The sequence below is a fragment of the Saccopteryx leptura genome, chromosome 2, assembly GCF_036850995.1.
Source record: "Saccopteryx leptura isolate mSacLep1 chromosome 2, mSacLep1_pri_phased_curated, whole genome shotgun sequence".
NCBI lineage: Eukaryota > Metazoa > Chordata > Mammalia > Chiroptera > Emballonuridae > Saccopteryx > Saccopteryx leptura.
This window is the reverse complement of record NC_089504.1, coordinates 359,758,470-359,782,265: the sequence shown is the minus strand read 5'-3', so window position 1 is coordinate 359,782,265 and position 23,796 is coordinate 359,758,470. Positions and strand designations below refer to the sequence as shown.

General features: G+C 47.8%; 1 protein-coding gene and 1 non-coding gene across 2 annotated transcripts in view; both read left to right on the top strand.

Annotated features, from left to right (window-relative positions):
- Positions 1–23,796, top strand: part of STX8 (syntaxin 8) — a 225,675-nt gene that overhangs the window by 61,239 nt on the left and 140,640 nt on the right. The gene's annotated exons all lie outside the window — the stretch shown is intronic.
- On the top strand, positions 5,049–5,125 carry TRNAT-AGU (transfer RNA threonine (anticodon AGU)). Its single transcript has one exon. It is a non-coding gene; the product is annotated as a tRNA-Thr (tRNA).

Below are 23,796 nucleotides of genomic sequence, written 5' to 3'. Positions count from 1 at the left end.
ACAGGCTGGAACCTGCGAACGTGTCAGACTGCATGGCCCAGGGGCATCAGGTTGCAGATGGAATTAAGGTGGCTAAGTCAGTTGACCTTAGAAGCTTGTTCTGGATTATCTAGGTGGGCCCAGTGTAATCACAGAGGTCCTTACCAGTGGAAGGCAGTGCTAGAAGTTAGAGTTCAGAGTGCTGTAAAGTGGGAGGGACTCAATCAGCTGTTCCTGGCTCTGCAGATGGAGGAGGGGGCCACAAACCAAGGAATGTCAGCAGCCTCTAGAAGCTGGAAAAGGCAGGGAAATGCATTTCTCCCCTAGAGCCTCAAGAAAGGAGCTCAGCCCTGCTGACACCTGGCCCTTGCCCTGTCAGACTGCTGACCTCCAGAACTGCAAGGTAATAAGTTTATGTTCTAAGCCACAAAGTTCATGGCGATTTGTTACAACAACGATAGAAAACCAAGTCAGGTTGGGTCAATGGTGGAAATAGTTACGTAAGATCCCTGGCTGATAGAATAGCCACCGTTTCACTGTGCCAGAGAGTAAGAGAGATCTAGAAGGTCTTGTTCCTGCAATTATAGGCTCTGACCCAGAAAGGATGTGTCAGTTTCACTCACAACTCATGGGTCAGAGAGAATCATGTGCTTCTACCCAACCACTAGGAGGTATAACCATACTAATGTATCTTTCGGAGGGGGAAGGAAGACCCACAATGTTGGTTGAATGGCACCAGTGAATGCCATAGGGGCAGGATTTATCAGTTAAGGGCCAGACTGCCGCTGATACGTTTTAGCTACATGATCTTGAGCAAGTTAGTGACTCTTTCTCTGTCCTAACATTACCGGAAGAAGCCGGGTTCGGGGCTGCCGGTCACTTTCCCGCTGCACCTGAGCCAATCAAACACGAACGGGGGACTGAATGGTGTAAGAGTGTCTTTCATCAGAGAAGCCGACAGCCTGAGAAGGCAGAGGACCTCCGTCCATAAAGCGGCCGGGCAGTCTCAGGTCTGTCTGTGGTTTTGTAGGGTGAGGGGGTTTGTTAGTAGTGAGCGAGAGCTGGGAGTCGGTCAGGTAGCAGTGAGCGAGAGCTGGGAGTTGGTCAGGGAGCAGTGAGCGAGAGCTGGGAGTTGGTCAGGGAGCAGTGAGCGAGAGCTGGGAGTTGGTCAGGTGGCAGTGAGCGAGAGCTGGGAGTTGGTCAGGGAGCAGTGAGCGAGAGCTGGGAGTTGGTCAGGGAGCAGTGAGCGAGAGCTGGGAGTTGGTCAGGGAGCAGTGAGCAAGAGCTGGGAGTTGGTCAGGGGGCAGTGAGCGAGAGCTGGGAGTTGGTCAGGTGGCAGTGAGCGAGAGCTGGGAGTTGGTCAGGGAGCAGTGAGCGAGAGCTGGGAGTTGGTCAGGGAGCAGTGAGCGAGAGCTGGGAGTCGGTCAGGGAGCAGTGAGCGAGAGCTGGGAGTCGGTCAGGTGGCAGTGAGCGAGAGCTGGGAGTCGGTCAGGGAGCAGTGAGTGAGAGCTTGGAGTCGGTCAGGTGGCAGTGAGCGAGAGCTGGGAGTCGGTCAGGTGGCAGTGAGCGAGAGCTGGGAGTCGGTCAGGTGGCAGTGAGCGAGAGCTGGGAGTCGGTCAGGTGGCAGTGAGCGAGAGCTGGGAGTCGGTCAGGTGGCAGTGAGCGAGAGCTTGGAGTCGGTCAGGTGGCAGTGAGCGAGAGCTGGGAGTTGGTCAGGTGGCAGTGAGCGAGAGCTGGGAGTTGGTCAGGTAGCAGTGAGCGAGAGCTTAGAGTCGGTCAGGTGGCAGTGAGCGAGAGCTGGGAGTTGGTCAGGTAGCAGTGAGCAAGAGCTTAGAGTCGGTCAGGTGGCAGTGAGCGAGAGCTGGGAGTCGGTCAGGTAGTAGTGAGCGAGAGCTGGGAGTTGGTCAGGTAACAGTGAGCGAGAGCTGGGAGTTCGGTCAGGGGGCGGTGAGCGAGAGCTGGGAGTTCGGTGTGCTGGAGTGTCTCCCTGGAATGTCCTTCTGACACTGACACAGGTCTGTCTGGTGTCCTTGATGTCGCTCCAGGATGACCGGGGTCTGGCGCCTCTGGGGGCCATCTGTGCCTCTGGGAACTTTTCTGCAGGAGAGCTCCCTGTATTTACTAGTAACCCCTTCTAGGAAATCCTGTGACTGAGCCCTGATAAGAAGTGATTGCAGTCTAACCCCTTACCTAATCTTCCGTTGATTACAACTAAAAGCTACTATCACTGAAGCCAAATCTCTAACTCTTGGGTCCCCTGTCACTAACTTTCTTGTCTACCAATGGGGTATTCGTGCCTATTTTATAGTGTGGTTACGAAGAGGAAACGAGTGGATATGTGTGGAGCTCTTAGGATAGTGCCTCACACCTTGTTAGCACTCTGAAAATATTTTTTATTATTAGCTCTATTTGTTCAAAGTAGAGAGTTTTTGTCAAAATGACAGACTGAGCTGAAAGAGGGTTCTCACTACTCCCTTCTCCAAACACATGGAAATATTAGATGAAATACAGTGGTGGGCAAAATGTTTACAGTTGTTCATATGGAAAATTGCACAATAATTAATACAAGAACAAAGTCTGTATTTCACATACAACTGTGTAAACCCCTGTATTTTTTATTTTTATTTTTATTTTTTAGTGAAAGAGACAGACAGGCAGACAGGAAAAGAGAAAGAGAGAGATGAGAAGCATCAACTCATAGTTGAAGCACTTTATTTGTTCATTGAGCCTTGACTGGGGGGCTCCAGCTAAGCCAGTGACCTTGGGCTCGAGCCAGTGACCATGGGGTCATGTGTATGATCCCACGCTCAAGCCGGCAACCGTGTGCTCAAGCTGGTGAGCCTGCGCTCAAGCCAGTGACGTTGGGGTTTGAACCTGGGAAGGTCTTAGGGTGGGGATGCCCCTAAAGCTTCCATACCCTCTCCAGGTATGTCACCCTCCTAGCACACCTACGTGTTCAAGCTAGGAGCTCCCCGAACCTCACTGTTCAGGTTTTCCTGAGGTTTTATTACACAGGGGTGGTTGAGTGAGTCTGTGGCCACACGAGGAACCCAGATTCTTTGAATTTGCTGAGTCTGCACAAACGATATTCAGACACACACACCGTCCTGACCATCTGGCCTTGCTGCTAGCTGTGGGTGATGATAGCGTGGGTTTGGCCCACTTTGGTCACAAGGATGGATTTCTTCCTTCTGATCTAGAACCTTTTTTTATATATATATATAGAGAGAGACAGGAAGGGAAAGAGGGTGAGAAGCATCAACTCATAGTTGCTTTACTTTAGTTGTACATTGAGCTTTTTGTACATGCCTTGACCAGGGCGGTGCCAGTCCTAAAGTCAGCGGCTTGGGCTTTTCATGCCAGTGACCTTTGGGCTCAAGCTGGCGAGCTTTGGGATTGTGTGACCAATCCCCTGCTCACACCAGCAACCCTGCGCTGACCAGCTCGCACTCAGAGCCGGCAGCCTCGGGGTTTTGAACCGGAGACCTCAGCATTCCAGGTTGAGGCTCTATCCACTGTGCCACCATTGGTCAGGCGGTCTAGTGCCTTCTTTACCCCTTTCTTCTAGGCCCCTATCTTGGTCTTCACCCTGGCCAGTCTAAGAGGCCATCTAATGAGAGGGAGGCAAGGATTTTCCAAAGGAAAAGCTGTGGAAACGGTTGTCAGGGAAAGGGCATTCCGCCTCAGGTCCTGGCCGGCCGGCTCCATGCTTCATCGGGCCCGCGGTCCCCTGGGCTTCCCCACAGTTTCTTTCTGACTTCCAAGGCGGATGCTAGTAAGCCAACTGTAGCCGCTGAAGTGGAAAATGGACGCCAGAGAAACGAAGCCAAGATGAGAGGCCGAGAGACTCTCAGAGGCAAGGCCAAAGCAGTCGCAGCTGCGGAGAGTGGCGGGTCACCTGGGAGCTCAGCCCCTGCCACTGAGCCCAACGATACTGTTGTTCCTCCTGCTGGGTGCCTTCACAGGAAGGGGAACGTCAGGGGCCCCCAAGATCACCCCATATTTGGTGGTTTGCTAGAAGGACTCCTAGCACTCAGCAGATACGTGCCTACTCACTGAGATGTATAATCCCCATCAGTATCCACAGCACTGGTGCAGCTGTTCACGGACACGTGCAAAGAGGTGAAACACGTGAGTGATCTATGGCACGCTTGCCCAGCCCAGGTCAAATGAGGCAATGCTCTCAGAGATGACCAAGGGTGAGAGTTCGCTCTGGGGCCAGGTGGCCGGGTGTGAATCCCAGCTCTGGCTCCTGGTAGTGGGGCGGCTTCAGGCAAGTCAGTGAGCACTTCTGAATCTTGTTTTCTCCAGGACAGAGAGAGAACCAGAGAGAGGAGTAGACAGGGACAGACAGACAGGAACGAAGAGAGATGAGGAGCATCAATCATCAGTTTTTCATTGCGACACATTAGTTGTTCATTGATTGTTTTCTCATATGTGCCTTGACTGGGCCTTCAGCAGACCGAGTAACCTCTTGCTCAACCAGTGACCTTGGGTTCAAGCTGGTGAGCTTTGCTCAAACCAGATGAGCCCGTGCTCAAGCTGCAACCTCGGAGTCTCGAACCTGGGTCCTCCATGTCCCAGTCGGATGCTCTATCCACTGCGCCACCGCCTGGTCAGGCTGAACCTTTATTTTCTCTTTTGAAACATCGAGAAAATAGAAACTATCACAATGTTATATTTTGGATTTAAGATACAGTCCATGTAAGGTACATATGTAGATAGATCGATAAATAGATAGATATAAGTAAGATGTTCACACACATTATATAAACATACTTTCTTTAGAAACAGTGTTCATGGTGACTTTCTACAACAGAGCTACCATGATTGATGAGGATCAATTCTAGTTACACTCATGGTCGTGATTTGTTACCCAGAAAGAATACTAAGTGAAATCAGCAAAGGGGAAGGGGGCGTGGGGTGCAGTCCAGGGGAAACCAGGCCTACGTTCCCTGGGGGGCCTCTTCCAGCAGAGCCACATCAGATGTGCTTCAGTCCCCCAGCGATGTGTTGCAACACCAGTGAAATGCTGCCAACTGGGGAAGCTCAGTAAAGACTCACTCAGGGCCCTGGCCGGTTGGCTCAGCGGTAGAGCGTCGGCCTAGTGTGCGGGGGGACCCGGGTTCGATTCCCGGCCAGGGCACATAGGAGAAGCGCCCATTTGCTTCTCCACCACCCCCTCCTTCCTCTCTGTCTCTCTCTTCCCCTCCCGCAGCCAAGGCTCCATTGGAGCAAAGATGGCCCGGGCGCTGGGGATGGCTCCTTGGCCTCTGCCCCAGGCGCTAGAGTGGCTCTGGTCACGGCAGAGCAACGCCCCGGAGGGGTAGAGCATCGCCCCCTGGTGGGCGTGCCGGGTGGATCCCGGTCGGGCGCATGCGGGAGTCTGTCTGACTGTCTCTCCCGGTTTCCAGCTTCAGAAAAATACAAAAAAAAAAAAAAAAAAAAAAAGACTCACCCAGGCCGGGATATTTAGAGGGCATCACCTTCACGAAAGCACCCCTGCCTGGTACGTTCCCAAATCCCCAACTCCCAGAAGCACAGCAGGCGTTCCGCACAAACCAAACTGTTGATGCCATTCAGGAACAGTGACCGCTCTCATCAGTACATGATGGGGCCCTTCCCCAGAGTCAAGCTCCTAAAAGCCCAGCCAAGGCCCAGCGGGGTAAGCAGGCCTTTCTAAGAGGAGCAGGTAGGCCTGCTGTGAGCAGGGCCCTCCACCCACTGTGATGTCTCCCTCATGCTGTTACTGCTCCTGGGGGAAGGCGGGGCGAGCCCTCCAGCACAGGGGAGGGAGACAGAAAACACGGGAGAGCCGCTGGAGGTGAACTCCCTCTCTCCGCAGTGTCAGAGCATTGGAAGGCCGGTTCCATTATTGAGGACCTGGAGCTGAGCGCGGCTCCCTTCAGGAGTCTCCGAGAATGTGCTTCTAAAAGTGGAAGCTATTTAGCATGTGGGGTGATGAAAAGCACTGAAGAACGTGGGTAATAAAAACTGAAGCAGCTGGAAGGAAATGGCCTGATTAGAACCAAGTGGTCGGGCGGGGAGAGACAGCGTGGAGAGGAGCTGAGGTTGCTGAGCAGCCGTTTCAACCGACTCGGGGTCCTTGGCGGGAAGGGAGGGTCAGCGGCCCAGCGCCCCGACAGTCTGTGCTGGGTGGGGACGCCATGTTCTCTTTCCATCTGGACAGCTCTGCCAAGGGGAGAGAGACGTCTTAGAGAAAACGTTCTCAGAGCCGTGGTCAAGACCTTTGGGTTTTACTTTTTCTTATGAAGACAATTGTTTGCACTGTTTTAAACCAGTCCACTCTGGAAGCTGGATTGTGATCCAGGGTCAACGTGTTCTGTCTGTCAGTTTGGTTAGTTTGAAATCCATAAACACAACTTAAAAAATTTTTTTGTTGTTGTCTACTAAAGAATGAACTGGTCAGTTAGAGTATGTTCACAGGGTGGGCGAGAGCAGGCTCAGAGCTGTCCTGTGGAGGAAGACGACGGTGATGACTACGGTAACTTGATTACCTCGGAGGAATGTCCCAGAGGCTCAGTGCACTTAGGGCCGGTCCCCGAAGTGCTCAGGTTTCCGGCCCTCGTTATTTACACATTCTTGGACTGTACTGCTGGACTCGTGCATACTTTGGCACGGTTCTTTATAAACCTCCTCTTGCCCACCCCTGTACGTACAGTGAGCCTTTGGGTGTGCTTCAGGGGGAAGTGTCATATGCCTACAACTAAGTGAACTTAAGGAGACCACAGCGTGTTTCTGTGCCCTTGGCGTCATGTGGGAGGGACCATCTGAGACCACACAGAAGGGACCCTTACTTCTGTTTCTGGACTCACCCCTAACTCACACAGGGTTTGTGCTACCAAACCCATTCATTCTAAGTGTGTCCCGTCCCTGGGGATGGGAAGAGTAGGGCGAATACTCCTTCACTATTTTATTTTGTCATCTAACCAAAGAGCATAAAAGTAGCCATTTTTGTTTGGCTTTGTTTTAAAAAATAATACTTTCTCTTGTTCTTCTTCTTGCCGGAAATGGGCAGAGAATTTAGGGAAAAGTAAGTAGTTGTGTTTATGGGAATTATACTTTGGTGGGCTCGTGGTTTGGAATGTAAATTGATGAGGTGATTGTATTCAGTTTTCATCTTGTATCACTTGTGGTCACTTGTGTACACATAACCCAACTAGTGCCACTGTAGTTAGGCCTCAATTCTCCATACGAAGGAAGAAAAAGAGACATAGAGTGTGTGTGTGTGTGAGAGAGAGAGAGAAAGAGAGAGAGAGAGAGAGAGAGAGAGAGAGATGTGGGCGTAGACTTGGATTTGAATAGGAGTATGTCTGAGGTCTAAGAGTTCACAATACATGCAAGTACGAGGTAGCAGTACTACTTACATTGCTCAAGGGAATTTGTGGGTTGATCGGGCGTCTCAACCTGCTTCACTGAGGATTCTGTTGTGCTCCTTTATCTGGAGTCCTGTGATTGCCAACCCAGAATGGGCTGCTCAGTCTTGTTCTAGGTTGAGTTTTTTTTTGTTTTTTTTTTTGTTGTTTTTTTTTTACAGAGGCAGAGATAGACAGGGACAGACAGACAGGAACGGAGAGAGATGAGAAGCATCAATCATCAGTTTCTCGTTGCGCATTGCAACTTCTTAGTTGTTCATTGATTGCTTTCTCACATGTGCCTTGACCCCGGGCCTTCAGCAGACCGAGTATCCCCTAGCTGGAGCCAGCGACCTTGGGTCTAAGCTGGTGAGCTCTTTGCTCAAGCCAGATGAGCCCGCGCTCAAGCTGGCGACCTCGGGGTCTCGAACCTGGGTCCTTCCGCATCCCAGTCCAATGCTTTATCCACTGCGCCACCACCTGGTCAGGCACCTAGGTTGAGTTTTAAAGCCCCATGGAGTATAGGTCAAATAGAGAAGGAAAAGTACCAAGATCATAATTAGGAAAGCTTTTTCCCCCCAACCTCTTTACTGAACTTGTGCCATGTACTTTGAAAACTGAGTATCTCTTGCTTAGTCATAGAGGCATTGAGTTACCAGTTGGATTCCCTTGGGGGCAGATGCAGGTCAGAGTTAGCATGCTGGAGTGTTTACGAGGGCGTCCCTGTGGGCTCAACGCCTGCGAGAGGGAGGCCATGCATGCAGGACGGGCAGGAGAAGCTGGGCTTGGAGACAGCCTCAGCCAACCCCGTGGAGCGTCTGGAGCCAACATGGTCTTTCAGAGTTGGCCCATGGTGAAGTCACATGTCTGGGCCTTGATAGTTCCATCTGGATCAGTCATTGAATATGGAGAGCTCAAGGAAGGGCAAGGCAGACAGCTCTGTGCCCTTGAGACAATCCCAGGGAGACTGATGGCCTAAAGCCATCTGCTGACAGCAGGCCCAGCAGCAGAGGCAGAAAGTCCTTCTGGAAGGGGAGTGGATGGTGCTCTCTTTTGGGTCCGTCACACATTGGACCAGTTTTAAGCATTTGAAGATTGTTAGGTCTGTAGAGTAAGAAATGAACGGTTCAGATGGGGTGTGAGTACCTTAGAAGGCACGTCTCTGGAAATGGTTGACCCACACCCAACAGTTTTGAAAGATATTTATAATTCCTTGAAATTAAATCAGTATATTGCTACCCCTGTTTCTAACCATAACTTTGTCAATTGTTGGGTAAAAACGTAGGGCGTCATATCTTTCCTCACCTTGTATAGTTCAGTGTGTATCATTGTGGGGCTACCTGTTGTAGGGCCTTCTGTGTTTAGAAACTGCTACTCATTTGTGCTTGTTCAGAAACACTGGAATCTGCCAGCAGGAACCCGGGAAATAAGAATGAAACACTAAATCCAGCAGAAATGACTGTTTGCTTTATTTTCTGTCTGACCATGTTTTACCGACTGCCTCTTCAGCATCCCAACCCCTTTCACTTAAAAAAAAACAAAACACCAGACTGTATAGCTTTATTCTTTTAAAAATGTCTCACATTGGTAAAACTTACTACTAACTAATTAATTAATGCAGGTAAGATGAAGTGAGCAGGTTTTTAACCGAAGACCAGTAAACTTCCCCAGAAGAAATTACATAAAGAATCAAACTTCCAGTTCAGTTGGAAATAAGATGGTTTTCCTTAGGAGTTAGCTTTTATGCTTTCTTTACCTTTTAAAATAGAACCGAGCCTGACCAGGCAGTGGTGCAGTGGATAGAGCGTTGGACTGGGATGTGGAGGACCCAGGTTTGCGATCCCGAGGTCGCCAGCTTGAGCGCGGGCTCATCTGGTTTGAGCAAAAGCTCACCAGCTTGGACCTGAGGTCACTGTCTTGAGCAAGGGGTTACTCGGTCTGCTGAAGGCCCATGGTCAAGGCACGTATGAGAAAGCAATCAATGAACAACTAAGGTGTTGCAACGAAAAACTGATGATTGATGCTTCTCATCTTTCTCCGTTCCTGTCTATCTGTTCTTGTCTATCCCTCTCTCTGACTCTCTCTCTCTCTGTAAAAAAAAATAATAATAAATACATAAAATAAAATAGAACCTAGTATCTCCTTTATAAGAAGTATTTAACTGGATCTAATGTTAATTTAAGGGCCATTCTCAATTAAAATTTGATCAAGCCTGACCTATGTTGGTGTAGTGGATAGAGTGTTGACCGGGGACCCTGAGCTCCAAGTTTGAAACCCTGAGGTCTCTGGCTTGAATGCGGGGTTGCTGGCTTGAGTGTGGGATCATACACATGACCCCATGATCGCTGGCTTGAGCCCAAGGTCGCTGGCTTGAGTCAAGGGGTCACTTGGTCTGCTGGAGCCCCCCCTCCCCCCCCCCGCCCCGGTCAAGGCACATATGAGAAAGCAATCAATGAACAACTAAGGTACCATAACTATGAGTTGATGCTTCTCATCTCTCTCTTCCTGTCTCTTTCTCTCTCTCACTCACTTAAAAAAAAAAAAGAAATGTCAAAATGTTAGTCCCTCTCAATAGCCAAAATGTCTTTCATCTCAGAAGTAGTACTTACTATATCTCCCATAGGGATTAAGGAACATAGTCCTCTTTGGAAATAGGTGCCCCCCCCCCCCATACTTTCCAAGACTGTCCTGCTCAACCAGCCTTCGCCTAGTCATGTTTAGGTATTTCTTCCATTGAATTTTCCCTATTTTTCTGTGGACTGCAAAGCGTGAGAAAGGGGTTAAAGAATATTGACCAGCATGGTGGCTGAGAACAAAGGCTTTGAAATGGGAGAGACAGCTCCCCCCCAAGTTCTCTAGCCGTGTGACCAAGAACAACCGACCTGACTTAATCTTCCCAGCTTCTTTCCCCGTAGACCTGGGACGATAGCACCCACCTGCCGTGCGGTGAGGAGGAACCCACGTGGCCTCCTGTGTGCACAGCACTCAGCATGGCGCCCCCGCCAGCCCGCCAGCCGGCAGGAATGGCAGCCCTTGTTGTTACAGCGCTCGGAAACCGCCGGGCGCTGTTTGGTTTTTCATACTCCGTGATGACAGGCATGCTGCTTGAAGAAGTGTTTGAACTCGCCTCTTTGAAAGTTCAGTTTCTCCAGGTGATCCCGCACACCTGTGATACGGCTGATCTCAGGGTATAAATTTCCCCACTGCACCCAATTTCCTTTTCACCACGCACAATTCATTTCTGATGTTAGTCGCTGAACTTGGAACCTTCTGGTTTTGATCGGCCGGTCAGGGCTCTGCTCTGCGGCCGGTTCTTTCCTGAGCCTGCTCCATATGTTCCGGAAGGGGCGGGTCCGCCAGCCGCGCGGGCAGTCTCGCCGACCCGAAGCCGGGGACAGAGGTAGGCTGCCGCGTCCGGCGACTCGGGGTGGACAGCTGGGCGGGATGATTAATCGTTTAGCATCTTTGTTCTTTCTGTTTAGTTACGGCGCTCGAGCTGTTTAAATCACTCTAAAAATAACACGCCTGACATTTCTCCGGTTTTAAAAAAACAACCTGAAGCAATCATCCTCTGCCTATTACCGAGGAAGTGTTTTCGGTGAGAAAGGAGAGAAAATTGCCTGACTTGGGGGAGAAGAAGAATTCTGAAGAGCTTCGTGGTGGAGAATATGTTAAAAGCTGCAAGGCTCGCCAGCGTGGCTGCAAGTGTGTATTTAAGAGGCTGAGATTGGCATCCGAGGGCCCTCGGGCTCTGTAGCGGGTCCCAGTCTGGCATCCATGCCTGGTTGGGACCCGTCTCAGATGCCCGCTGCTGACACTCTCCACATAAGACACATATTTGAGATTTCTCAGCACTTAGAGCCCTCCAGGAATCTCAGAAGTGGACTTAGTAAAGTATCAGAGACCAGACATCACGGTTTGATTTCAAATTTAGCTACCTTTCTTTCCTTCACACGCTGTTTTCTAACCGTAAAGGACTGCTCGTTCATCTGTCGCTCGTGCCTAAGCCTGAGACCTGGTTTAAGGATTCTCCGTAGCAGCAGACTTACAACGTGGGTGTCAACATTCGCCCGTGTCGTAGGCGTGTCCTAAAATACTTGCACAGCACACTGAAGATCATAACTGCAGATCGTCATTTAAACCCCTCCATACACCTTTCTATTTATAGGAATACCTTAGACAGCCTTTTTCTAGCTGTTCTTTTTGATAATTGCCTTTTGTAGCTGCTGATTTTTAAGAATCAGATTTGAGAAAGGTATAGAGCATGCATGGTAACTGACTAGAAGCAGAATATGTTGATCCTTTGGTAAATAAAGTACTGACTTTGCCTTGGGGAGTTATTTTGATTAGGAGGGAAGAACTTAATATTTTTTTAAAAAGTCTCTTATGAAGTCGATTCCAGTGATACCTTTTGTTATCAGGAATTCTGTAGCGGAGGAAACCCTGTAATATTGGTGATGTGTATTGGGCTCCTGCTCTGTGCAGGGCTGTTCTTCTGGTTTATGTAAAGTACTGAGTTCCATCCTCACAGCGACCCACTTTACAGATGAGAAAACTGACAGAGAATTGAATACTTGCCTACGACCACATCACAGTGAAGCGGCCCGTTAGGCACAGGAATAGGTTCCGGAGGGGCTTCTTTTGAGTTACTCCTCAATGAGTTTCTTCTCCCTTCTTCCTAGAAGACCGGGAGACCTTGCTCTCCTGCCGTTAGGCCCCAGGTTGAAAGGATATTTTTCTCTTGGACTTTAAAGGGCTGTAGCCTAGATAGTGGGTCCCCATGTTCTGGTGCTTGGGGAGTGTGGCCCGCCCCTCAACTGCTACATCTCTTTAGCTGGTTCCCTAACTCTCCTCAGCTGCTGTTGCCTAGTTCAGAGGGGTTACAAACGTGCCCCCAACAATCCTTCCCTGTACAGACTCACTTTATTGGAAGCAGCGTGTTCCTAGATGATTGTTATTTAGGGTTTTATTTAGAGTTTCACCATTTGATGTAGTTTTCTCCTAATAGAAATCCTTGGAAGGGAAAAGAACTCAGGGTTGAAATGAGGTTTTGTTCTCAGTGAAGTCACAATGATCTCTGCTTTGGTTTGCTTAAAGCTATTACGAAGTTACAAGGTTAGTTGTCCTCACTAAATCACTCCGGGGGTTTCCGATGACTTCAGGTTTCCTGATATCAAGGCCCTGTGCTCTGCGCTTGCTCCGTGTGGCTGAACAGGAGATGTACTGGCGAGGGGGTGTGTATCCTAGCACACCAGAATATCTACACCTACATCTGTATGTAAAATAGTATAAGGCCCTGGCCGGTTGGCTCAGTGGTAGAGCCAATGTGCTTCGGCCTGGCGTGCAAGGGGTCCTGGGTTCGATTCCCGGCCAGGGCACACAGGAGAAGCGCCCATCTGCTTCTCCACCCCTCCCCCTCTCCTTCCTCTCTGTCTCTCTCTTCCCCTCCCGCAGCTGAGGCTCCATTGGAGCAAAGATGGCCCGGGCGCTGGGGATGGCTCCTTGGCCTCTGCCCCAGGCGCTAGAATGGCTCTGGTCGCAACAGAGCAACCCCCCCCACCGAGGGGCAGAGCATTGCCCCCTGGTGGGCATGCCGGGTGGATCCCGGTCGGGCGCATGCGGGAGTCTGTCTGACTGTCTCTCCCCGTTTCCAGCTTCGGAAAAATACAAAAAAAAAAAGAAAGAAAGAAAGAAAGAAAAAAAAAATAGTATATACAAAAGTATCTCTAGCCTGACCAGGCGGTGGCGCAGTGGGTAGAGTGTCGGACTGGGATGCGGAGGACCCAGGTTCGAGACCCTGAGGTTGTCAGCTTGAGTGCGGGCTCATCTGGTTTGAGCAAAGCTCACCAGCTTGGACCCAAGGTCGCTGGCTTGAGCAAGGGGTTTACTCGGTCTACGGTAGCCCCGCCCCCCAGTCAAGGCACATATTAGAAAGTAATCAATGAACAACTAAGGTGTCACAACGAAAAACTAATGATTGATGCCTCTCATCTCTCTTCGTTCTCGATCCCTCTCTCTGATTCTCTGTCTGTAAAAAAAAAAAAAAAAAGTAGTATCTCTAGCACAAATAGTAAAATTTAAACCGAGCCTTAATTTTCTTGGTAAATTTGGTTTAATACCTGCCTCACAGGGCCGATGTGAGATTAAGCAAGATGACATGTACGACATCTAGCACAGTGGTGGACCTTTAGTTATAAGTATCCTGTAAATAGTAACTATCTTCCCGTCTTCACACTCGCTACGTTCTAGACTGGCGGCTGACTCTGACAGCCATCCCAAGTTACTAGTCTGTGCCAATTACAGGGAACCTATTCTTGTCAGAAACTGGATTGGTAACGGACAGGTGACCCACTCAGTCAATCACAAAGGAGGATCTGTTCTAAGGCCTCTGACAAAAGCTTCCTTTTTCTTCTAAGAAAGAGATTCAAGAAATAGGTGGCTCACCCTCTTCTTCCTCTGGAATGCTTGTCTGGATATGATACTTGGAACTGCTCTCGTTCCCATTTTATGACGAGGAACCGACCTGAGGGCAAAGCCCTCTCTGAGTCTGGAGGGTAGAGATTGTGGTAGACCCAGTGGCCCCCAGGGAGTCCACGTCCTTGTCCCTGGAACCTGGGACTGTATCCCTTTACGCTGCAACAGTGACCTTGCAGATGTGATTAAGGGTGTGGGCCTTGAGGGGCAGAGATTAGTTTGGATTATTTGAATGAGCACAATGTAATCACAAGGGTCCTTAAAAGTGGAAGAGGAAGGCCTGGTGGCACAGTGGATAGAGCATCGACCTGGGATGCTGAGGTCCCAGGTTCAAAACCCCAAGGTCACCAGTTTGAGCATGGGTTCATCCGGCTTAAGTGCAGGCTCACCAGCTTGAGCGAGGGGTCACTGACTTGAGTGCAGGATCATCAACATGATCTCAAGGTTGCTGACTTGAGCCCAAAGGTCACTGGCTTGAACCCAAGGTCGCTAGCTTGAGCCCAGGGTCGCTGGCTTGAGCAAGGGATCACTGGCTCGGCTGGAGCGCCCCCCCCCCCCCGCCAGTCAAGGCACATATGAGAAGCAATCAATGAACAACTAGGATGCTGCAACTATGAGTTGATGCTTCTCTCATCTCTCTCCTTTCCCCTCTCTCTCCCTCTCTCCCTCCCTCTCTCTCTCTCTCTTTAAAAAAAACTTGGAAGAAGGAGGCAGGAGAGTCAGTGTCAGAGGGATGCAGTGTGACAAAGATGTCACCATTCATTGCTGACTCTAAAGATGGAAGGGGCCACGAGCCAAGGGATGCAGGCAGCCTCTAGAACCTGGCAAAAGCAAGGACACAGGCTCTTCCTTGGAGCCTCCAGAGAGGAGTGCAGCCCTGCTGACGCACTGACTTTAACCCAGTGCGACCTGCATCAGACTTCCAACCTCCAAAACTGTAAGAGAAGACACTTGTGTTGTTTTAAGCCACCAAGTCTATGGTAATTTGTTACAGCAGCAGCAGGAAATTAATGCAGGGACGGAAAGAACCTGGATACATAATGGCTTTGCTGAACTTCTGAACCAGCTGACCCTGGAGCTACCCCTGAATTTCTCAGCACAGGAGACAGTCTTTCTATGTTGTTTGTTTAGTTTGAGTCTGATTCTCTGCTACTTGTAGCCTCAGCTGTCCTGATTGATACACACATGCTTAGCAGAGTTACTGTATATAAAGTGGACTCTAAATAAGTATTCCTTGAATTGCGAAAAAGTGTTGGAGAAAAGCTCCAGAATTCACATCTAAAGAAGCAGGGCTGTTTTCTGATCCTAAGTGTAATAACTTAAAACTTTTTTTTTTTTTTAATAAAAGACACAAAAGATGTTTGGACGGACGGATAAATTACTGGAATACTGAGATGGTCTGGAACTACAGCAGGTGCACTTTCCAATTGCCAGATTCATTTCCTATTGTGACCTCCAGGCATTCGAAATTCTACTTTCCAAAATACCATTTCCCAACATTCTGTGACCATGCCAAGAAGTGATTATTTTTACAAATCCAGACGATTTCCTAATTTAGGATAGCTCCGGCAGAGGTGGGAACGGAGGGGGACTTCGACTCCTTCTCCGCCTCCACGGAGTGGGAACGGGACCGCTCCCACCGAATGTTGCTGACAACCCTGAAAGCAGTTATCATCGGACAGCTGTTCCGTGGCCTCGGTGAACTCAGCTGGAGGCCCAGCCCGGCTGCACATCCAAGAGGCCAAAGATCAAATGCTATTTTGGTTGGTTTCCAGGCCTTCGCCCTACCACCTCTGGGTTTCAAATTAGCTTTTTAATTTCTTCTCCAAAGACCATCCCAGGCCCCACACCTCCATTCGCCTCACACCCCCCCCCCCACTCCCCAAATACACTCGCTGAGCACCACCTCCCACTCTCCCTCCCCTTCACCAGAAAGGTCTTCCTTCTGAAGCCGGTGAAGAGCGTGTCCGTGGGAAACGGGACTCCCTGTCACAGCCTCCAGCCGCTCTCTGCGCGTCCAGCCAGGGCCTCTTCTATTGGTCGCATATTTAATATATTCTATTCAGCGCCTTTGGTCGTGATGGTCCCCTGGGATCTGACTTGTACTGTAAGGGGAGTGGGGCAGGTGGGGGCTGGGGGGGCCGCGCGTGCAGGGGACAGGCCATCACAAGCCTAACTCCCAGACGGGGGACGGGCCGTGGACCACACAGGGTTGGATGAACCAGTGTCAGTGAGCTTCCGGGCCTGGGAAGTGAACCCTCTGGCTCCCCACACCAATTTCTAGCCAAGCTGGGCTCTAGAAACAAGAAGAGCTTAAAAGAAGAGGGAGGCCCAGCCCATCCTACTGAGAGTTCCCTAGAGGACTTGCACACGGAGGTCCGCGACAGCGGGAGGGGGAGTTCGTTCACTGGGGGTGCTCTCTATGTGACTTGACCTTGCAGGGCTGATCTTTCAGGTGCTCATGTGTGTACAGGAACCTCTCGTTCTGCTGCTGTCATGCAGAGAGCCAGAAGTCACGGTCACCTTGGCCATCGGCCCCTGCTTTCATTTCTCCACCCGCCCTTCCTTAGGCTCAGCATCAACCCCCAGAGCTGGGTACTTCCTATGTCCCATCAGAACCTCTCAGAGCTACACTGTGTTTTAAAGGACCGATTCCCGCTCCTAGGAAGCAATATAATTGCGTAACGAAATTCTAGTGTTCAGAAATAGAAATACATTTATGTTAAACTTCTAGTTGAACAAAGTTTTTTGTTTTCTATTTTTCTTTTTCAATTTGGTAGCTAAATCCCGTTATCGGTTGAAGAGAGTTTTCTTTCCCTCTTACCCACCTTTCTCTAGCATCGGTCTTCTTCCCCACGAGCACTCTTGTGTTTGAAAGGAGGGAAAAGAGAGCTAATCATTTCAGGTATGTCCGGCCAGACAAAGCTCCCCCCGGAAGTTCTCAAAGGCTGAGACTGTCTGGGGTTAAAATAAATTAAGATATTTAGAGTAAAACATCAGAGAAGATTCCAGATTATGAGTTGCTGGAATTTGAGTCCCACACCAGCCCCATCATGGTGATGATGAAACGGCTGTTGGGACCTGTCTCATACTCACTCGTTATTATTTGACCCCAACCGAACAAATCATGTACCTTCGACTAAGAAACATTACAGTCGGTTCCTCTACATTTTAGCTGTAAATCACCAAGTTAAGAGATTGAAGAGAAAAGCATACATCCGGTGAAGCTCAAATGAAACCAAACAAGAAAAAAGACCCAAACTGCCCAACTCAACTTTTCTAAGCAGCGAAACTTTTGTTCAGTTTTCTAAGAATGCAGGGACTGTGTACATATGTGTGTGAGTGTGTGTATATATATATATATATATATATATATATATATATATGTATTATGTGTACATTTAAATTGCACACGTTTTTCTTATCATTTGGGGGGAAAATACTCAGCTCCTTGAGTATTTTTTCATTCTTCTATAAATACTTACTTTTCCTTGAAAGGGAAACTTAGAGATGGGCTTATTTATAAAATTATAGAAATAATTTAGACATATGTATTGTGGGAGCTATTATAACTCTTGGAATAGGAACTGTCATTACTCTTAGCAGCCACAAGCTAGACACTCTTTTAAGTTCTGTAAGTCATTTAGAAATCGTGAACTCTAGCAGGGGCCGTATCTATGTCACAGGCACCATCTCATTTGGAAAAATTACAAAAGACATTGTATCCAAAGGGAATCAGTGCTTACTTTGGAAGATTACATTAAACGTTGAAATAATGCCTGGTGTAAGTTCTCCAATAGATTGTCTGTCCTTGTAGATAGCAGACTTAGTAACAAAGTGTGAGATGAAAAGATGAGATGCAGTGACATTGACTTGTGTGACCCCGCTGTTTTCTCTGCCAGGAGATGGATTTAAGCGGAACCAGCTCCAGCTAGTCTTTGAGCCAGACTTTAAGAAGTTAATGGGATCATGGTGAGGTTGAGATCTGGGAAAAGTGAACAATTCAGAAGATAAATGCTGGAAGGGAAAGGCAGTATAAACAGAGGAGAGAGTTCTGAAATTCATGCAGAAGTTTTGTGGGCTAAAGGTTGTGTGGGCGCCATTACTTGAAGATGGAGTGAAGGAGTGATGTAAGGCAAAGCCGTCTGATCCATTTTTGTGTTCCTGGGGCTGAGCAAGGCGCCGGGTGCACAGTCTGTGCTCTGCAAATGCCTGTTCTGTTGTTAGAAGGCAGGAGAAGGTAGCACCCATCAGGGAGAGAGGCCACACAGGGGGCCTTGTTTCAGGACGTCAGTTGGACTTCTTCCATTGGTGGAGAAGAGCATGCATGCGCACCAAATACTGAGCAGAGCATGCAGCTCTTGTCTCCGACTCCTTTCACTGAGAAGACATGCGTCTGAGACTCACTCATGTTGTGTGTATCAGTAGTTTTCTTTTTATCGCAGAAGAATATTCCACTGTATCTCTGTACCGCAACTCGTCCATTCATTCACCAGCTGAAGGTTCCAGCTTTTGACAATATTGAATAAAGATGCTGCAAACAATTTATGTTTAAATTTTTGTGTGAACAAATGTTTTTCTTTCTCTTGAGTAAATGCCCAGGAATAGAATTGCTGGTTTATAGGGTAAGCATTGGTTTAGTTTGCTGAGAAATTGACGAACTGTTTCCCAGAGTGTCTGCACCAGCAGCGTGTGAGAATTTCAGTTGTAGCTTATTCTTCTCAGCTCCTGGTATTGTCATTCAAATATTCAAAAACAATGTTTTGGCCCTGGCCGATTGGCTCAGTGGTAGAGCGTTGGCCTGGTGTGCAGGAGTCCCGGGTTTGATTCCCGGCCAGGGCACACAAGAGAAGCACCCTTCTGCTTCTCCACCCCTCCCCCTCTCCTTCCTCTCTGTCTCTCTCTTCCCCTCCTGCAGCCAAGGCTCCATTGGAGCAAAGTTTGCCTGGGCGCTGAGGATGGCTCTATGGCCTCTGCCTTAGGCACTAGAATGGCTCTGGTTGCAACAGAGCAATGACCCAGACAACCCAGACGGGCAGGGGCATGTCGGGTGGATCCCGGTCGGGTGCATGTGGGAGTCTGTCTGACTGCCTCCCCGTTTCCAGCTTCAGAAAAATACAAAAAAAACCCCAAAAACAAACAAACAAACAAAAAAACCCAAAAACAATGTTTTGTATAATTCTTTTTTTGATTGATTTTTAGAGAGGAGGGAGAAAGATAGAATGAGAGAGAGAGAGAGAGGGAGGGAGAGAGAGAGAGAGAGAGAGAGAGAAGCATTCATTTGTTGTTCTGCTTAGTTGCATATTCATTGGTCACTTCCCATATGCGCCCTGACCAGGTTGGAACCTGCAACCTTGGTGTTTAGGGATGATGCTCTAACTGAGCTAACTAGCTGGGGCCCAAAAACTTTTTACCCATTTTTTAGTACAGTATCTCTTTAAAATTTTTTTCTATTAATACTTTTTATAGAGCTTACCCTTACACTTCAAAAGCAAAATCTCTTTCTGAAGAGTGAAATTTTTATATTAAGTTTGTTTTAAAAAAGTAGGGCCGATTCTCATTATTTGCGGTGCTTATGTTCCATAAAGTCACCGTGAACACTGAATTAATGAGAATTGAGCCCCCACTACCAGAGTCATACAGGGTTAAGTCCCCACAAGCCTTTGACCACAGCGTTTTCACAACTGACCAATATGTAGCCTTGTTTTAAGTGTGTTTCTGTCTAAAGACACATGATTTAATAAGTTTTGTTGATTTTTCACCAGTGAGTTCAAGGTCAACATTCTGAACAATGCCTATCTAATAATACTACATGCATTTTCCCTCTAAGGCACGTCACAACCAATACTTGAGCGTCGTTCTAAATGAGCGAAATCACTAACAAAAAGCACAAAATTGTGAAAAACAAGGCACCAAATAGACTAGGAAGGAGACCCTTGTTTCGAGTATGAGATGTGACATCAAGAAGGGGAAAACGTCACCGAGCCTCTCCTCAGCTGGGAATGTCACTCAGGGGACCCAGGTTTGTGCCACTTTGCACATGTCTAGTCGTGAGTGTGAAAGTGCCCCAGTATTGTATTCGGGGTTACAAATCAGTATCGATGAGTAGGTAAATTCACCCATATTATGTATTTTAGAACGTGCTTAAATTTTGTTCGGTTTAAACAATGATACGTAGTAATTTGGTGTAATGCCAAACATAATTAGACATGTCTGTTGCAATAAATTGATGTGAGATAATTAACTTGCTAACCTAGTACCATGGAATATGCAGGTTGCTCTTAAAATGTTCCTGAGATTTTACCCCATTGCAAAAACACACTCTTATTTATGTTAGAGCCCGTACACCATTCCAATGTATTAAGCATGCAGTTAATTCTCCGAAAGTAGTATAAAATGTTGACCTCCAAATTTTATCATAGTTATTGCTATAGGGTGTGTGTTTAAATTCGCAGAGACAGATTAATGTACCAAACAAACCTCTATTGCCTAAAAGTAATTATAATTTTTCTAGATTGACTGTCGATCTGATCGAGGCCCCAAAGAAATCACCCCTCTTTACTAAGACAGAACAATAAATTGGTTTTCCTGAATACAGTGGGTAAAGAATCCAAGTTCTTGACCTTGAATATTTCACTGGTAGTGTTCTGTGCAGTAGGGAACAATCAGGATGACATTTGCTGAAATGTTTGAGATTTATAACTTAATAGCTTGAGCATATGTGCCAAAAAATAAAAATCTTAAATCCCATCAAATCAAGATTAATTCCCTATTAGCATCCTAGCCCATAGTATAGTGCAGGTGGCGTAATAAGCTGTCCCTCTCCATATATCGTTACAAAACAAGCTGTTTGGGCGGTGACATGAAACATTGTGTGTCTTCTCTCTCACTCTCGGTGGGAAACAGAAAACAACCCAACCGCTGCTCAGTCATTCTCGGTGTGGATTTTGGCATTTCATTAGGAAGTGCTATCTCACAAACCTTTTCACTGAGACGCACATGCAACTCTCGGGAAACTGCTGAATTCCCTGGCTTTGTACTCCTGCCAAAACCCTGTTGCTTCTCCCCTTTATTAACAACTGCGTATTTATCCCTCCCTATCTTTGTGAGAGGAGCCCAGGCAGCACTCCCTTGCAAAGGAAAACAGTAGTTTGCTTCCTCCCTCTCACTAGCTTGGCAGAAATTAATCCCCTGGGCTAGATCTAGTCTTCTTTCTATTCAGCTTTAATTTAATAGTGTGAACTGTGGACCAAGGGGTACTAGCAGAAATGGTACAATCATGATTGTGTTTCTTCATTAAGATGTGTTTTTGAAACATGTGCCAAAATTGTTCATGACATGTTGTCCTTAAGCCTTCGATTAGTCTAGAAAAGTAGATGATGGTGTTGCTAAGTTGGCTTCCAATGAATATGCAGTCGGTCAGCAAACATTTAGTGAGGATCTACTATGTGCCAGGCGTTCTTCTAGGCCAGTGGTAGTCAACCTGGTCCCTCCCGCCCACTAGTGGGCGCTCCAGCTTTCATGGTGGGTTGTAGCGGAGCAACCAAAGTATAAATAAAAAGATAGATTTAACTATAGTAAGTTGTTTTATAAAGATTTATTCTGCCAAACTTAGCAAAAATCCGGCATAAAGTACTTGGTAAGTGATTATTATTATATGCTTTAACTTGCTGTAACTCTGCTTTATAAATTTTATAAAGTAAAGTTACTTCCCTACTTTATAAATCACCATTACTGTGGAGCCGGTGGGCAGTTAGACAGTTTTACTACTAACAGAGATACAAAGTGGGCGGTGGGTATAACAAGGTGGACTCCCCCTGCTCTAGGCTTGCGCAGTGCCGTGGTGAGTGAGATGGCCCCGGGCCCCTGTGTAAGTGCACCATGTTCCTGAGCTGAATGTCTTGGGTTAAAATGCCTGTTATTAGAAGATGACAAAAAATCAAGTGCAGAAAACCTAAATGTACCTAAAGTTTCAAAATGGCTTAAAAAATGATAAGTTGAAAGCATGTTAATAGTTTATTAAAAGTGAAAAATTTGTCCCTGGCTGGCTGGCTCAGCGGTGGAGTGTCAGCCCGGTGTGTGGAAGTCCCGGGTTCGATTCCTGGTCAGAGCACACAAGAGAAGAGACCATCTGCTTCTCTACCCTCCCCGTCCCTCTTCTCTCTGTCTCTCCATCTCTCTCCTCCCACAGCCATGGCTCATTCGAGTGAGTTGGCCCTGAGCACTGAGCATGGCTCCATGGCCTCACCTTAGGTGCTAAGATAGCTCAGTTGCCAAGCAGTGAAACAGTGGCCCCTGATGGGCAGAGCATCGTCCCCTAGCCGGCTTGCCGGGTGGATCCCAGTTGGGGCACATGCGGTAGTCTGTCTCTCTGCCTCCCCTCCTCTCACTAATAATAATAATAATAGTAATAATAATAATAATAAGTGCAAAATTTTGGGAAATTTAATAACTCAAACTTAATACAAAATAAAACATGTCAGCAGGTTGATCTATTTTTTCAAATTTGTCACTTTGGTTCCAATTTTCTTGGAACCGAAGCACAGCTTGCCTGGTGTTTTAAAGCTCTTCCCTTCAGGAGCTGCACTCGTCTCATGGTCCTAGGAAAACCCCCACAGAACGCTGTTCTTCTTCCTGAGACCCCGGACTATCTTGTATGAATGGTGTAACAAGCTATATTTCTTCATTTGTTGTTGCAAAACAAACTCTCTTGGCAGTGACATGAAATATCATGTCTCTTCTTTCTCACTCGCAGTGGGAAAAGGAATAAAAGTCCTCCTCGGTCATTTCTCTTTGTGGATTTTGGCATTTCTTTGGAAAGTGCCAATATAGCTATTTGTTTTTGATGTTGCTCTGCAAAGCTGTATGCAGCTACAGCCTTCCAAGTCACAAAGCAAACTCAGTCCCTACGAGTTCTCCCAATTCGGGTCAGAAAGGTGGGAAACTTTTATTTTTCTAGGCAGGGAGTCCATGAATAAATACACTTGCAACCTGCTCGGCCTCCCCAAGTGCCCCTCCGCAGGCAGCCCCCCCCCTCGGAGCTGCACATCAATCTGTCGCTGACGGTCAGCGGAGCCGCGGAGAGCCAGTGTTATTGTGAGCCTACAGCGGGATGACTTGCTTCCCAGCTGGTGATCAATCTGCAGTCGATGCCCCGTGTTTGCCTGGACAAATGAGCCGGACCCCTCTGCCACATCTCTCTGCCAACTTTTGAAAGAAAGGGTCTGTTTTCAATTCTTTTCGGGGGTAAAGAGAAAAAGTCTGTCTCCCTTAACACAACCAGCTATTGAAAAATCTATGCAAATACCCACGGCCAGTGCCCTTAGTAAATTGTTTTGAGGGGTCAGGAAGTTGCACTAAAAAAAGAAGAGAAAAAAAAATACGTTTGTATATTCACACACACACACACACACACAGTAAATACCTTTTGTCTTTCTTTGGCAAGTGCTGTGTGCGCAAGCTGCTTGTGCCACCGCTGGAGGCTTTTTACTGCAATGTGAGAACTTCCCGGGGTCAGGATTTTAGTTGCTTTCTCCGAGCTCAAGGGGAAGCCGACAGTTTGATACCAATGTGAAATGTGCTACAGAGCTCTTATTTAGGCTTATTATTATCCCTAAATAATAATAACGTGGTGGAGGGGTCCCCCTCGTTTGTCCAGGCAAACACGTTGCCACAAGTTGATTACCAGCTGAGGTGGAAATAATTCCCTTGATCCAGTGCTAATCAGAACACACAATGTGGTCTTACTAGTTGTGAACTTTTAAAAAATATATATTGGTCAATTGATTTCAGAAAGACAGAGAGAGGAAGGGGGAGAGAGGAGAAGCATTCATTCATTGGTTGTTCCACTTAGTTGTGCATTCATTGGTTGCTTCCCGTACGTGCCCTGACCGGGGATCAAACCCGCAATCTTGGCGTTTTGGGACGATGCTCTCACCCACTGAGCTAACTGGTCAGGGCCTAGCTG